The sequence below is a fragment of the Ranitomeya imitator genome, chromosome 2, assembly GCF_032444005.1.
Source record: "Ranitomeya imitator isolate aRanImi1 chromosome 2, aRanImi1.pri, whole genome shotgun sequence".
NCBI lineage: Eukaryota > Metazoa > Chordata > Amphibia > Anura > Dendrobatidae > Ranitomeya > Ranitomeya imitator.
In genome coordinates, this window is record NC_091283.1 from 672,184,587 (window position 1) to 672,199,194 (window position 14,608).

Below are 14,608 nucleotides of genomic sequence, written 5' to 3' on the forward strand. Positions count from 1 at the left end.
CTACTCCCTATGGGTCAGTGCAGCACAAAGTGGGACTCGTTCCCGCATTGTTACATGATGTAATCCTGGGCAGGGATTTTCCCTATTTCTGGCAGTTGTGGGAGAATCAGTTACTCCTTCACGGTAGCTGTACCCGTGAATCTTCTCCCATGCCATCTGGGAGGTCCCGAGTCCCTAGAGGAGACCCCACAGGAAGATGTTGCTGGGGAGGTTAGTGAATCTAACCTTCAGTACCCCTTCTCCGTCATGGCGGGGGAAACAGAGGAAACTGAGGAACCTCAGCGAGAGGCGGAGGCAGACAGCCATCCGGCACCCTGCCTGCCAGATTTGGGAGTCCGGGTGGATGACTTCCACAGCGAGCAAATGAAAGATCCTACCCTGACTCCGGCCAGGAAAAATGTAAAAATGATAGATGGGGTACCCGTAGAACCTGACACTAGGCTAGCGTACCCGTATATGGTTCTTGAAAATGATTTGCTCTACCAGGTAGAAAAAAAAGGGGAAGACAGTGCAACGGTTAGTGGTACCCAAACCTTATCGGCGGAAGGTACTGGATTTGGCCCACGGACATATAATGGGGGGACATCTGGGGGTACAGAAAACCACAGAAAGGATATTGCGTTGTTTTGTGTGGCCTGGAATACATTGTGATGTGCGTAACTATTGTGAGTCCTGTCCAGAGTGCCAAATCGCGGCCCCTAAATCTCAGTTCCGTAGCCCTTTGGTACCCCTTCCTATCATCGGGGTCCCTTTTGAGAGAATTGGGATGGATTTGGTTGGGCCCCTTCCCCGATCCGCACGTGGGCACCAACATATCCTCGTCATCGTGGACTATGCCACTCGTTACCCGGAAGCCGTCCCTTTGCGTAACACAGCTACCAAGACGATCGCCAAGGAATTGGTACAAGTGTTTAGTCGGGTGGCAATTCCAAAACAGATACTCACCGACCAGGGGACTCCCTTTATGTCGAGGGTAATGAAGGAGCTCTGCAGGCTCTTACAAATAGACCCGTTGCGTACGTCTGTCTATCACCCTCAAACAGATGGCCTGGTTGAGCGCTTCAACAAAACCTTAAAACAGATGCTCCGGAAGGCGATAGACAAAGATGGGAAGAACTGGGATTACTTGTTACCCTATTTGCTGTTTGCCATTAGGGAAGTTCCCCAGTCTTCCACAGGATTTTCGCCTTTCGAACTGTTGTACGCCCGTCGTCCCCGGGGACTGCTGGACGTCGCAAAAGAAACCTGGGAAGGTCAAGTCACTCCCTTTAAAACGGTGATCGACCATGTAACACAAATGCAGGATCGTATTGCCGCTGTCATGCCCATTGTTAGGGACCATATGTTACAGGCCCAGGGAGCCCAGAGGCAAAGTTATGATAGAGGCGCTAAGGTCCATACATTTGCACCCGGCGATAGGGTGTTGGTCCTAATCCCTACGGTGGATAGTAAATTCCTGGCGAAATGGCAGGGCCCATTTGAGGTCCGAGAAAGAGTTGGTGAAGTGAACTATAAAGTGTACCAGCCGGGTAAGAGAAAACCGGAACAGATTTATCATGTGAATCTGATAAAATCCTGGAAAGACCGCTCTGCCCTAACGGCGGATCTGCCCCGTCCGGTTTGTTCACCTACTGTACCAGAGGTGCAGGTTGCTGAGACTCTCTCAGAACGACAAAAATCTGAGGTTAAGCAATTTTTGTTACAGAACCGACAGTTTTTCTCCGAAAAACCTGGCCGGACGAAGTTGGTGAAACATGAGATTGTCACAGAGCCTGGCGTCACTGTTCATGTGAAGCCCTACCGGATTCCGGAAGCCCGCCGTGAAGCCGTCTCCCGGGAAGTGATGGCAATGTTGGACTTAGGAGTCATTGAGGAGTCACACAGCGCCTGGTCCAGTCCAATTGTGTTGATACCTAAACCGGATGGCTCCATCCGGTTTTGTAATGACTTTAGGAAACTGAATGCAGTTTCTAAATTTGATGCGTACCCTATGCCCCGGGTCAATGAGTTGATCGACCGGCTTGGTAAAGCCCGATACATTACGACCCTGGATTTAACAAAGGGGTACTGGCAGATTCCTCTGGCCGAGGCGGCCAGAGAGAAGACGGCATTTGCTACACCGGAAGGTCTGTTCCAGTATGTCTATATGCCGTTTGGACTTCACGGAGCTCCCGCAACGTTCCAGAGATTGATGGATCGAGTCTTGAGGCCTCACAGACAGTACGCTTCTGCCTACCTGGATGACATCGTAATTTACAGCATGGACTGGGAAACTCATCTCCAGAAGGTACAAGCCGTGATTGATGACCTGCGAGATGCAGGTTTAACGGCAAACCCTAAGAAATGCCACATCGGGCTTGAAGAAGCCCGATACTTGGGCTACGTGATTGGCCGAGGAGTGGTTAAACCCCAGATCGACAAAATACAGGCAATTCAGGGCTGGCCACAACCAGTGAACAAGGAACAAGTGCAGGCTTTCCTGGGGATTGCCGGCTATTATCGCCGGTTCATACCCAATTTTGCAGCCATGGCTACTCCCTTGACGGATCTTACCAAGGGGAAGGGTTCCGTCATGGTAAAATGGACCTCAGCTGCTGAAGAGGCCTTCCACAGCCTGAAACGGGCTTTGTGCTCTCAGCCCGTACTAGTGACTCCTGATTTCAGCAGCGAGTTTGTGGTACAAACTGATGCCTCTGATACTGGTGTCGGAGCTGTACTTTCCCTGGTGAGGGACGGAGTCGAACACCCGGTCCTCTATCTCAGTCGGAAACTGAATGTACATGAGCAGAGGTATGCCGTGGTTGAAAAAGAGTGCCTAGCCATTAAATGGGCTCTCGACTCCCTCAAGTATTAACTGGCTGGTAGGAAGTTTAGGCTGGTCACAGACCATGCCCCTCTCAAGTGGATGCACCTCCACAAGGACCGTAATAGTCGGGTAACCAGGTGGTTCCTTGCCCTGCAGGCTTACTCTTTTACGGTGGAGCACCGACCTGGAGTGCAGATGGGGAACGCCGATGCCCTATCCCGAGTGCACTGTTTCAAAAGTGTTCTTGCTCGACCGGAGTGGTCTGAGCAAGGGGGGGGGATATGTAAGACTCATGCTGGTGTGGTAGATGGAGACAGGTATATCTCGCCCAGGTGTTTGTCCTATGTGAATTAGGCCACTCAGTATCTTCAGGGTGCTAATGGGTTAATGATTGCAGGAATAAAAGATGACCAGCTGGGTGTTTCCAGTGTCTGCCTGGGGCACACAGATTGCCTGCCTGTGTGAGACAAACGTGAGTGAAGAGCTCTGCTCAAGATCTGTATGATGTTAGCTGGGTGGGAGAAGCCCCCCCAGTTGTTGAGATAGCAACGTATTTGTTTAGTTAGTGCCGGACAGGCTAGGGTTTATTTTTATGTTTTGTTTTTTGTGTTGCTTTCACGTTAATAAATCTGACCTGAGGTCAGCCTGCTCAGAAACCTGCTGTACGCCTCAGATTCAATGCACAAACCACGTGTCCTTTGACCCCAGCAAAGGCGATCCCAGAGTGTTTTGTCACAGTACATATATTTCACAAAAGTTGGAAAACAAGACCTCATTCAGAAGTCCATGAAACACAGACTTTGGACAGACCAGCTGTGATTTTTGTAACCCAAACTTGAAAGCATCAAACATACAGTGGGTACAGAAAGTATTCAGACGCCTTTAAATTTTTCACTCTGTTTGGTAAATTCAAAAAAGTTCATTTTTGCATTAATGTACACTCTGCACCCCATCTTGACAGAAAAAAACAAATGTAGAAATTTTTGCAAATTAAGAGAAACTAAAATATCACATGGTCATAAGGATTCATACCATTTGCTCAGTATTGAGTAGAAGCACCCTTTTGAGCTAGTACAGCCATGAGTCTTCTTGGGAATGATGCAACAAGTTTTTCACACCTGGATTTGGGGATCCTCTGCCATTCTTCCTTGCAGATCCTCTCCAGTTCCATCAGGTTGGATGGTGAACATTGGTGGACAGCCATTTTCAGGTCTCTCCAAAGATGCTCAATTGGGTTGAGGTCAGGGCTCTGGCTGGGCCAGTCAAGAATGGTCACAGAGTTGCTCTGAAGCCAATCCATTGTTATTTTAGCTGTGTGCTTAGGATCATTGTCTTGATGTAACGTGAATCTTCGGCCAAGTCTGAGGTCCAGAGCACTCTGTTTTCATCCAAGATACCTCTGTACTTGACCGCATTCATGTTTCCTTCAATGACAACCAGTCATCGTGTGTCTTTGCTGAGACACTCATATTTAAGTCACATGGTTGTGATCCTCCTTGATATGGTTCTACTCCTTCATTGGAGTCCAGCTGTGTTTATTAAACAGATAGGACTTGATTTGGAAAGGCAAACACCTGTCTATATAAGACCTCACAGCTCACAGTGCATGTCAGACCTAATGAGAATCATGAGGTCAAAGGAAATGACCAAGGAGCTTAGAGACAGAATTGTGACAAGGCACAGATCTGGCCAAGGTTACAAAACAATTTCTGCAGTACTCAAGGTTCCTAAGAGCACAGTGGCCTCTATAATCCTTAAATGGAAGAAGTTTGGGACCACCAGAAGTCTTCCTAGACCTGGCCGTCCAGCCAAACTGAGCAATCGTGGGAGAAGAGCCTTGGTGAGAGAGGTAAAGATGAACCTCAAGATCACTGTGGCTGAGCTCCAGAGATGGAGTAGGGAGATGGGAGAAAGTTGCACAAAGTCAACTATCGCTGCAGCCCTACACCAGTTGAGCCTTTATGGCAGAGTGGCCCGACTGAAGCCTCTCCTCAGTGCAAGACATATGAAAGCCGGCATAGAGTTTGATAACAACAAAAAAAAAAAAGACTCCCAGACTATGAGAAATAAGATTCTCTGTTCTGATGAGACAAAGCTAGACCTTTTTGGTGATAATTCTAAGCGGTATGTGTGGAGAAACGCAGGCACTGCTCATCACCTGCCCAATACAATGCCAACAGTGAAACATGGTGGTGGCAGCATCATGCTATGTGGGTGTTTTTCAGCTGCAGGGACAGGACGACTGGTTGTCATTGAAGGAAACAAGAATGCGGCCAAGTACAGAGATATACTGGATGAAAACCTCTTCTAGAATGCTCTGGACCTCAGAGTTGGCCGAAGGTTCACCTTCTAACAAGACAATGACCCTAAGTACTCAGCTAAAATAACAAAGGAGTGGCATCAGAACAACTCTGTGAACATTCTTGACTGGCACAGCCAGAGCCCTGACCTCAACCCAATTGAGCATCTCTGGAGAGACCTGAAAATGGCTGCCCACCAATGTTCACCATCCAACCTGACGGAACAGGAGAGGATCTGCAAGGAAAAATGGCAGAGGATCCCCAAATCCAAGTGTGAAATCCAATCCAAGTGTTGAATCATTCCCAAGAAGACTCATGGCTGCACTAGCTCAAAAGGGTGCTTCCATGTGAAATTCCAGTTTATAAAAATGCAAAAATTTCTACATTTGTTTTTTTCTATTCGCCACGACAGCACCCACGAGAGGGGGTTCGCCCCTAGGAACAGCAAACCTACCGAGAGATAAAAGGGGCGGCCCCCCTCGCTCCTCAGTTGGTTTCCTGTTCCTACATGGGAAACCTCAGAGAATATCTGCATGTTAAGGAAGAGGAAAGCTCGTCAGGGGCTCCAGAGCGAGTATCAGAGACAGGGGAATGTTCCTGCTGGCTCCCCCCTCTTCTGATCGCATCAGGATGGATGTTCAGAGGCAACAGTCTCCCTGCTGGGAGAAGGTTGTAGCGCTCCACCGCATATGGCAGAACGGCAATGGCCGGTGAGTACCTGTTGTGTGGGCTTGCCCCTCGGTATGATCATGGGCGGTGCAGATAGCGATGGCTGCGGCAAACGCCTTCCTCCTCCATGGCGGTGGATTCGGCCGCATGGAGAAGATGTACGCACATGTGCGGTATGGTCGGCGTCCCGGAAGTAGTTCATTGAAATTCCGGGGGCGCGGGGTCAGACTGGCGTTTCCTGTATGGACGCCATTGGATGCAGCTGCGGTGGACGCGATGTCTGAGGCCCCTAATGGAATAGGTAAAAAAAAAAAAGGGGGCAGGAAGGGGTGTGTGTCCTCCGGCGCTATAAATTGCAGCTCAGCTGTGCAGAGGGTGCGTCAGCATGTCGTCCCATGAGGAGGTCTGTGAGCGCCCTGTGGAGGAATTAGTTGCACCCAGTGACAATGCTAGAAAGAGAGGCAGTGGACTATCCAAAGTGAGCGACTCCACTGACAAGTCAGGGAGGAGGTCGTCCCATGGCACACCCCAGGCTGAGCAAAGGAGCCGGGACCCGGTATACAAGTATACTTCAGGGTGAGTGTTATTTAGCTTCATGGAAGCTTATGTGGGTCTCCCCTCCATATGTTTTAATAGGCGAAGAGGACTGGGAAGACGAAGCACAAGCAATGTGCAATATGTACTGAGTCCTTACCTGACTCATATAGTAAGAAACTGTGTCAGGCTTGTATAGAGAACACCCTGCGGCAGGAAGAGTCTGTTAAAATGAATGAAATACGCCTTATGATTCGGGAGGAGCTTCAGAGTTTAAAAGGAAGCAGTCCATCCATAAATATTGACAGGAGAGTTAGCAGAGCATCCTCGCCTAAAGCTGACACGTCGACAGAAAGCGGGGAGGTCGAGTCAGACGTCTCTCAGTTATCAGGTTATCAGATGAGGAGGATTATGTCTGTTTTCCTACGGATGGCATAAATAACCTGGTTAAGTCAGTAAGGAGTACTATGGGGGTTTCAGAATCAAAAGAACCCCAGACCCAGCAGGAGGTGATGTTCGCGGGTCTTTCTCAATGGAAGGGCCATGTGTTTCCAGTAAACCAGGCTATAAAGGACCTTGTCAAGAAAGAATGGAGTAAAGGTCAGAAGGGGTTTGTGCCAGTGTCCTGTAAAAGACGCTACCCCTTTGATGACGAGGACTTGGCCATCTGGGCTAAAGTAACGAAAGTTGATGCAGCTGTAGCATCTACCGCTTGCAGCTCCTCTTTGCCAGTAGAGGATGCGGGTTCTTTGTCCGACCCAATGGACAGAAAATCTGATGCACTTCTCAAAAAATCATGGGAAGCCTGTGTTACTGCATTTAAACCAGCAATTTCAGCTACATGTACTAGTAGATCCATGTTGGTCTGGCTGGAACAACTAGATCAAAACACATCAGAAGTGGCGTTTCCAGAGAGAAGTTGCGAGCCTCTATTCCATTGATTAAGGGGGCTGCGGCATTTATATCCGATGCCTCAATTGACTCTCTCCGCCTAGCGGCTAGATCAGCTAACCTCTCTAATACGGCTCGTCGGGTATTATGGCTAAAGAACTGGAAGGGAGATGCCCAATCCAGGTCTAAGTTGTGTGCCATACCCTGTCAGGGTGAGTACCTTTTTGGAGCTGTCCTGGATGACATACTCACTAAGGCGGGCGAAAGGAAAAAGGAGTTTCCTAATCCCTTTATTCCTTCCTACAGAAGGGCGTTCAGGAAGCCACCATTTGGAAGGAAAGGAGGCTTTAAAGACCGCTGGAGTAACAGGGAGTTCAGGCAGAAGGGCAATCTGTTCAATAAGCATCCCTTCAGACCAGCGGATAAGTTCCGTGAACCCTATTCCACCGGTGGGCGGTAGACTACTACAATTTGTTGAACAGTAGAAAGAGATAACGGCCAATACATGGGCCTTAAATTTAATTTCGTCAGGTCTCACCTTAGACCTCATCCGGACGCCTCCGGATTCTTTTCTTCTTATCTCCCTAAAATCCAGGCTGCAGCAAGAAGCACTGGAGACTGAAATCAAATCTCTTTTGTCCAAACGAGTACTAATAAAAGTTCCATCATCTGAAATAGGAAGGCGCTTTTATTCTCCCTTATTTCTAATTACTAAGCCTGATTGTTCCTTTAGGACTATATTTAATTTGAGGAAGTTGAACTCCTTCATAAGACCTAAAGCCTTTAAAATGGAGTCCATTCGGTCAACCATTAAAAATCTATTTCCCAGCTGTTACATGGTGGTACTGGATCTTAACCCCTTCATGACCATGGGATTTTTCATTTTTCAGTGTTCGTTTTTCGCTCCCCTCCTTCCCAGAGCCATAACTTTTTTATTTTTCCGTCAATTTGGCCATGTGAGGGCTTATTTTTTGCGGGACAAGTTGTACTTTTGAACATCATTGGTTTTAGCATGTCGTGTACTAGAAAACGGGAAAATAATTCCAAGTGCGGTGAAATTGCAAAAAAAGTGCAATCCCACACTTGTTTTTTGTTTGGCTTTTTTGCTAGGTTCACCAAATGCTAAAACTGACTTGACATTATGATTCTCCAGGTCAGTACGAGTTCGTAGACACCTAACATGACTAGGTTATTTTTTATCTAAGTGGTGAAAAAAAATTCCAAACTTTGCTAAAAAAAAAAAAATAAAATTGCGCCATTTTGCGATACTCGTAGCGTCTCCATTTTTCGTGATCTGCGGTCGGTTAAGGGCTTATTTTTTGCGTGCCGAGATGACGTTTTTAATGATAGCATTTTGGTGCAGATACGTTCTTTTGATCGCCCGTTATTGCATTTTTATGCAATGTCGCGGTGACCAAAAAAACGTAATTCTGGTGTTTTGAATTTTTTTCCCGCTACGCTGTTTAGCGATCAGGTTAATGCTTTTTTTTAATTGATAGATCGGGCGATTCTGAGCGCGGCGATACCAAATATGTGTAGATTTGATATTTTTTTTATTGATTTATTTTGATTGGGGTGAAAGGGGGGTGATTTAAACTTTTATATTTTTTTTATTTAACATTTTTTTCAACTTTTTGTTTTTACTTTTGCCATGCTTCAATAGCCTCCATGGGAGGTGTGATGAGGGAACAGCCGCCATCTTGGAACAGGCATGCTATCAGATTGGCGTGACTCCATTTTGTCTCCTGGACACAGGAGTGCTCCTGGCCCCCACCTTTGCTAATGAATAGAGTTCCTATTAGTATGCTAACGGGCTGAGCTCAGTGTAAACTGTAGACGGTAGTTCAAAGCCCCATGAGGAAACCACGCCACCAGGGGGCTTGGAAATGCTTGGGGGCTTAATTAAAACACGCATGCCAAGTGGCCACTGGATACACATCTATTATGGCAGCCCAGCCAAACCGTCTCCAACATGGAATTGTGAATTATGGACGCATCGTCCGAGGTACAGGCTCATAAAAAATATTCTCCTTACCCTAAAGAAATTGTGCATCCAACAGTGTGACTCCCGTGACGGTGGAAGGTCTGAAACCCGAGATATAGGGATCAGCCTCCCACAGGGACCGAATGGGTCCAGGTTTGATCCCAGTACGACCGGCAGAACAAACCACAGGCGCTGGTACTGCCCGTGTGCTGATCCGATCATCCTGAGAGAAGTTATCCCATTTATTAGATATTGGAATAAATCTTGCAGGGAGACAGAGGGGGTGGAGATTGCTAAGCCCACCCAGCTGCAGGCAGGGGGGCTCAGCCAGGTATAAGAAGAAGCTGAGGTCACTGGGAGGGTCTCACTCCACAGAAGAAGATGATGATGATGACATCTTAAGGAACAGGGTATGCCAGCCAGAGGGGAGCAAGCACATGCTTTCTGGGGGCTGCCCGGCAACTAAGTTTTTGGACCTGCGGAATGCTATGCCCCCCGGCTTCCACAAGCGACCTTCGACCTGGTAAATTGACCTCCAGCTTTATACCTTTAAGCCTTGTATTATTGTTGTTATATTGTACTCTGACTAACTCTTGATATATTGTGATTGTATATTTCTTGTAATTATCTAGTGTGCCCTTAAGGCAATTAAATCATAAATTAATTTTGGGCTGATCCTTTTACTCTGATTGCGAATCTTAGAATACCCAGGGTGGGTAACAGGGCAGTCTCCCCGGCGGCCATTTGCTCTAGGTGCAGTTCCTTTACTGACCTGAGAGACAAAGGGGGCGCCGGAGAGCTGGACCTGTGTAGTGACGTCACGGATTGGTGACGTGGGAGGAAGGGGTAATCCTTCACAGGAGGCTAGAAGCAGGCACAACGCGATCGGCTCTGCTACATAGCAGCGATCTGCTGATCGCTGCTATGTAGCAGAAATGGAGGTGTGCTGTGAGCGCCGACCACAGGGTGGCGCTCACAGCCACCGGTGATCAGTAAGCATAGAGGTCTCTAGGACCTCTATGGTTACCATCCAGACGCATCGCCGACCCCCGATCATGTGACGGGGGTCGGCGATGACGTCATTTCCGGCCGCCCGGCCGGAAGCGGTAGTTAAATGCCGCTGTCTGCGTTTGACAGCGGCATTTAACTAGTTAATAGGTGCGGGCAGATCGCGATTCTGCCCGCGCCTATTACGGGCACATGTCAGCTGTTCAAAACAGCTGACATGTCCCGGCTTTGATGCGGGCTCACCGCGGAGCCCTGCATCAAAGCAGGGGATCTGACCTCGGACGTACTATCCCGTCCGAGGTCAGAAAGGGGTTAAGGATGCTTACTACCATCTGCCTATACACCGGTTACACCAGCAGTTTCTTAGGGTAGCAGTTGTATTAGATGGTCAGGTTTGTCATCTGCAATACAGGGCAATGCCCTTTGGCCTATCTATGGCTCCGAGGGTGTTCACTAAGTTATTGTTGGAAGTAATGTCATTTTTGTGGTTAAAGCACACACTAGTCATCCCGTATCTAGATGATCTACTAATAGTGGGAAGAGACTCCCTACAGTGTGAACAAAGATTAGAGGAGGTAGCTTTTTCCTTACAATCTCTTGGCTGGATTATTAATTGGGAGAAATCCAGACTCCGGCCTGTTACATGTCAGAAGTTCCTTGGTCTCCTTTTAGATTCGGTTGATCAAGTATGTTGGCTGCCAGATAGTAAAAAAAACCTCCATAATTGATAAAGTGAACTTAGCAATCAATAGGCGTAGTATGACTTTGAGAAGTGCCATGTCATTGCTAGGGTCTTTAACTTCTTCTATTCCTGCAGTTGAGTGGGCACAGTTTCATACCAGACAGCTGCAGAAATTTATATTACAAGAGAGTATTAAAAATCAGGGACGTTTAGATCAGATAGTTTTTCTACCGTCAGAAGTGGTACACTCCCTTACATGGTGGTTGGATTGGGATAATCTGTCAAAAGGAGTCCTATGGGTAATCACTCCTTCAAATATAGTTACCACAGATGCTAGTCCTGAAGGTTGGGGAGCACATTTTCGGGATCAGATGGTTCAGGGTCTCTGGTCCAGATCAGAGTATAGTAATTCTTCTAATGTTAAAGAGTTAAGAGCTATATATTATTCCCTGCTCCACTTTCTTCCTCAGCTGCGAGGCTCTCACACAAGGGTCCTCTCCGACAACACCTCTGCGGTGGCCTATCTAAACCGTCAAGGAGGTACACGGTCAGACACTCTCATGGAGGTGGCATCAGACATCATAATGTTAGCCGAAAGTCATCTGTTGTCCTTGTCAGCGGTACACATAAGAGGCATAGACAACTTTCAGGCCGATTTCCTCAGTCATCACACTCTTCATCAAGGAGAATGGATGCTCAACAGGAGGATGCCCGATGGGGCATGCCTCAAATAGACTTGTTCTCAACAAGATCCAACCGTCAGGTCAAAAGGTTTGCCTCCCTATGCAGGCTAGACCGGAGGTCCCCAACTCCAGTCCTCAAGGCCCACCAACAGGTCATGTTTTCAGGATTTCCTTAGTCTTGCCCAGGTAATAATTGCATCACCTGTGCAATGCAAAGGAAATCCTGAAAACATGACCTGATGGTGGGCCTTGAGGACTTGAGTTGGGGACCTCTGGGCTAGACAATCCAGACATATTCGATGCCCTTCAGGTACCATGGACATTCGACCTGGCATATGCATTTCCCCCATGGAATCTATTGCCCATGGTGATAAGGAAGATAAGGGAGGAAGGGGCAAGAGTTCTGTTAATAGCCCCCTTTTGGCCCAAGAGGCCATGGTTTTCATGGCTCAGAGCCATGTCAATTACAGACCCTTGGATTCTGCCTCAGACCAAGAACCTGCTGTCTCAGGGTCCGTTTTTCCATCCTCAGGTGAAGGGCATGAACTTAACTGCCTGGAATTTGAGAGGCAATTACTAAGTAGGAGGGGGTTTTCTAGTGGGTTGGTAGATACCCTCATGAAGAGTAGAAAGCCTTCTACCACCAAAATTTATGTTAGGGTCTGGAAAAAATTTCTTCAGTTTCACACTACACCAATTTCTTCAGAGGTACCTATATTTTCAATACTAGAGTTTTTGCAAAAAGGACTAGAATTGGGACTTTCGGTTAATACTTTGAAAGTTCAGGTCTCAGCGTTAGGGGCCCTCTTCAGTTATGATGTCGCAGGTGATAGATGGATATCCCGTTTTATATCTGCATGTGAACGGTCGAAACCAATAAATATACCACAGGTGCCCCAGTGGGATCTATCTTTGGTCCTGGATGCATTGACACAAAGCCCGTTTGAGCCTATTCATGCAGCCTCATTAAAGAACATCTCGTTAAAAGCGATATTATTAGTAGCATTGGTATCAGCTAGAAGAGTGAGTGATCTGCAGGCGTTGTCAATAGATCCTCCATACTTATCTATAACACCTGATAGAATAGTTTTGAAAACAGACCCATGTTACCTCCCTAAGGTGGCCACTAGTTTTCATAGATCCCAGGAGATCCTATTACCTACTTTTTATAAAGACCACTCAACTACAGAGGAAGTAAGACTTCATACCCTAGATGTAAAAAGGACTATTCTGGCCTATTTAGAGAGAACTAGGGACTGGAGGAAGAGTAGGGCCCTGTTTGTGTCTTTTCAGGGTAAAACCAAGGGATCCAGAGTCACGAAGGGCAAATTATCTCGTTGGATCAGAGAAGCCATAATTTTGGCTTATAAGGCCAAAGGAAGAGATCCTCCAATGCATGTGGGGGCGCATTCTACAAGGGCCTTGTCGACTTCCTGGGCAGAAAGGGCGAACGTGCCAATAGAGCTTATATTTAAGGCCACAACTTGGGCTTCGCTTGGCACCTTTTATAGGCACTATAGATTAGACCTATCTGCTGCTTCTGATCTAACCTTTGTGGTTTCGGTTCTTGACTCGGTTAACCCACCCAATCTATAGTCTCTGTAAATCTCTCGTGGGTGCTGTTGTGGCGAATAGAAAATACCGGATTACTCACCGCAAGCCTGGCTGTGACGTCACACGGCCAGAGCTTACTGCGCCTGCACAACAGTAGTACACAGCGCAGGCGCCGGATTTCAAGCAAAAACAGCACGGAGGGGGCGGCACCCGTAGCCCCTGAATATTTGAGTGACGGCAGTGTGGCGTTTCAAGCAGGGGGGTGAGGACCTGCCTCCCTGGATAAAGACAGGTACTTTGGAGAAGTAATAAAACGCTTTATTTTGGGAATAAATGCACCAATAGCTAAAAGAGCCACCTTGTTAGAATGCAGCATTACTGCTGCACAAGTGGCTCTTTTAGTTCATAACGGCTGGAGGGGGTGACAGTGGCCCTTTAATGAGTGGGACCATGCGACCGCTCAGCACAGGAGAGGAGAGCCGCCGGGACGGGCAGGACCAAACGAGGAGGGAGAGTATGACGGGGGAAGACGCAGAGTCATGCATACACACCAGGACACCGGGGGAGCCACACATACAACTAGGACACCGGGGGAGCCACACATACCAGGACACCGGGGGAGCCACACATACCAGGACAGGGATGAGGGAACAATACATACCTGGCTTATAATAATAATAATATATAATAATCTTGCCCAGTTTTCCGTGGCAAAAGTAGGTGCCTCGGCTTATACTCAGGCGGCTTATACTCGAATTTACACGGTACTTTTTTTTTTCCCCCACTGTATCTTGCTGGTACTGTGAAAAGCTGAAAATTTGCACTAAAAATGCAGCATGTGTCTTACTCTGGAAAAGGTCTTGAAATGCCATTCCTACAGAACGGAGGCAGTAAGGAAAGAGCGGCCATAGATGGTTGTGTGTCGCTGCCGCATCGCTTCACAATGCAGGATGAGGTCACATTAGGATTCCTATGGTATGGCTACCACGACTAGTCATTCACATTATCCCAGCGCCTCCAACTGCTTGGTATTTGGTTCTTGCAGTGCACTAAAGGTCAGAATGTGACTCCATCCGCTTGTATTGTTGTGCAGTGATGCACAGACATCTTCGGCCGCACAACCTGTGGTGCAGCCACAATCACCATGTAACCCCAGCATAATGGTTTCCTCCAGGATGACATTTGACTAAATGGAATCTGTCAGCAGTTTTTGCTACCTCATCTGAGAGCAGCCTGATGTATGCAAAAGAAAAGCTGAATCCAACGCTGTATCACTTGTATTACTGGGTGCAGCCGTTCTGAGACAGCGCTTTCAGATTTAGAATGGAGCAGAGCTGAGGAAGCCGCCCCCACCCACACTAGTCTGGGTCCAAAGTCCATAGACAGTGAGGGGCTTATCACAGGAGTGGTGGAGTCAGATCAGTTCCTGCACCAGCTGGTCACTGCTATGATAATGACCTATTAGTGATTCACTGTAAGTAAACACCAGCACACAGC

General features: G+C 47.6%; 1 protein-coding gene across 4 annotated transcripts in view; it reads right to left on the reverse strand.

Moving 5' to 3' along the window:
* The window catches only part of ERCC6 (ERCC excision repair 6, chromatin remodeling factor), a 259,795-nt gene that overhangs the window by 233,075 nt on the left and 12,112 nt on the right, over positions 1-14,608 (reverse strand). The window lies entirely within an intron of this gene.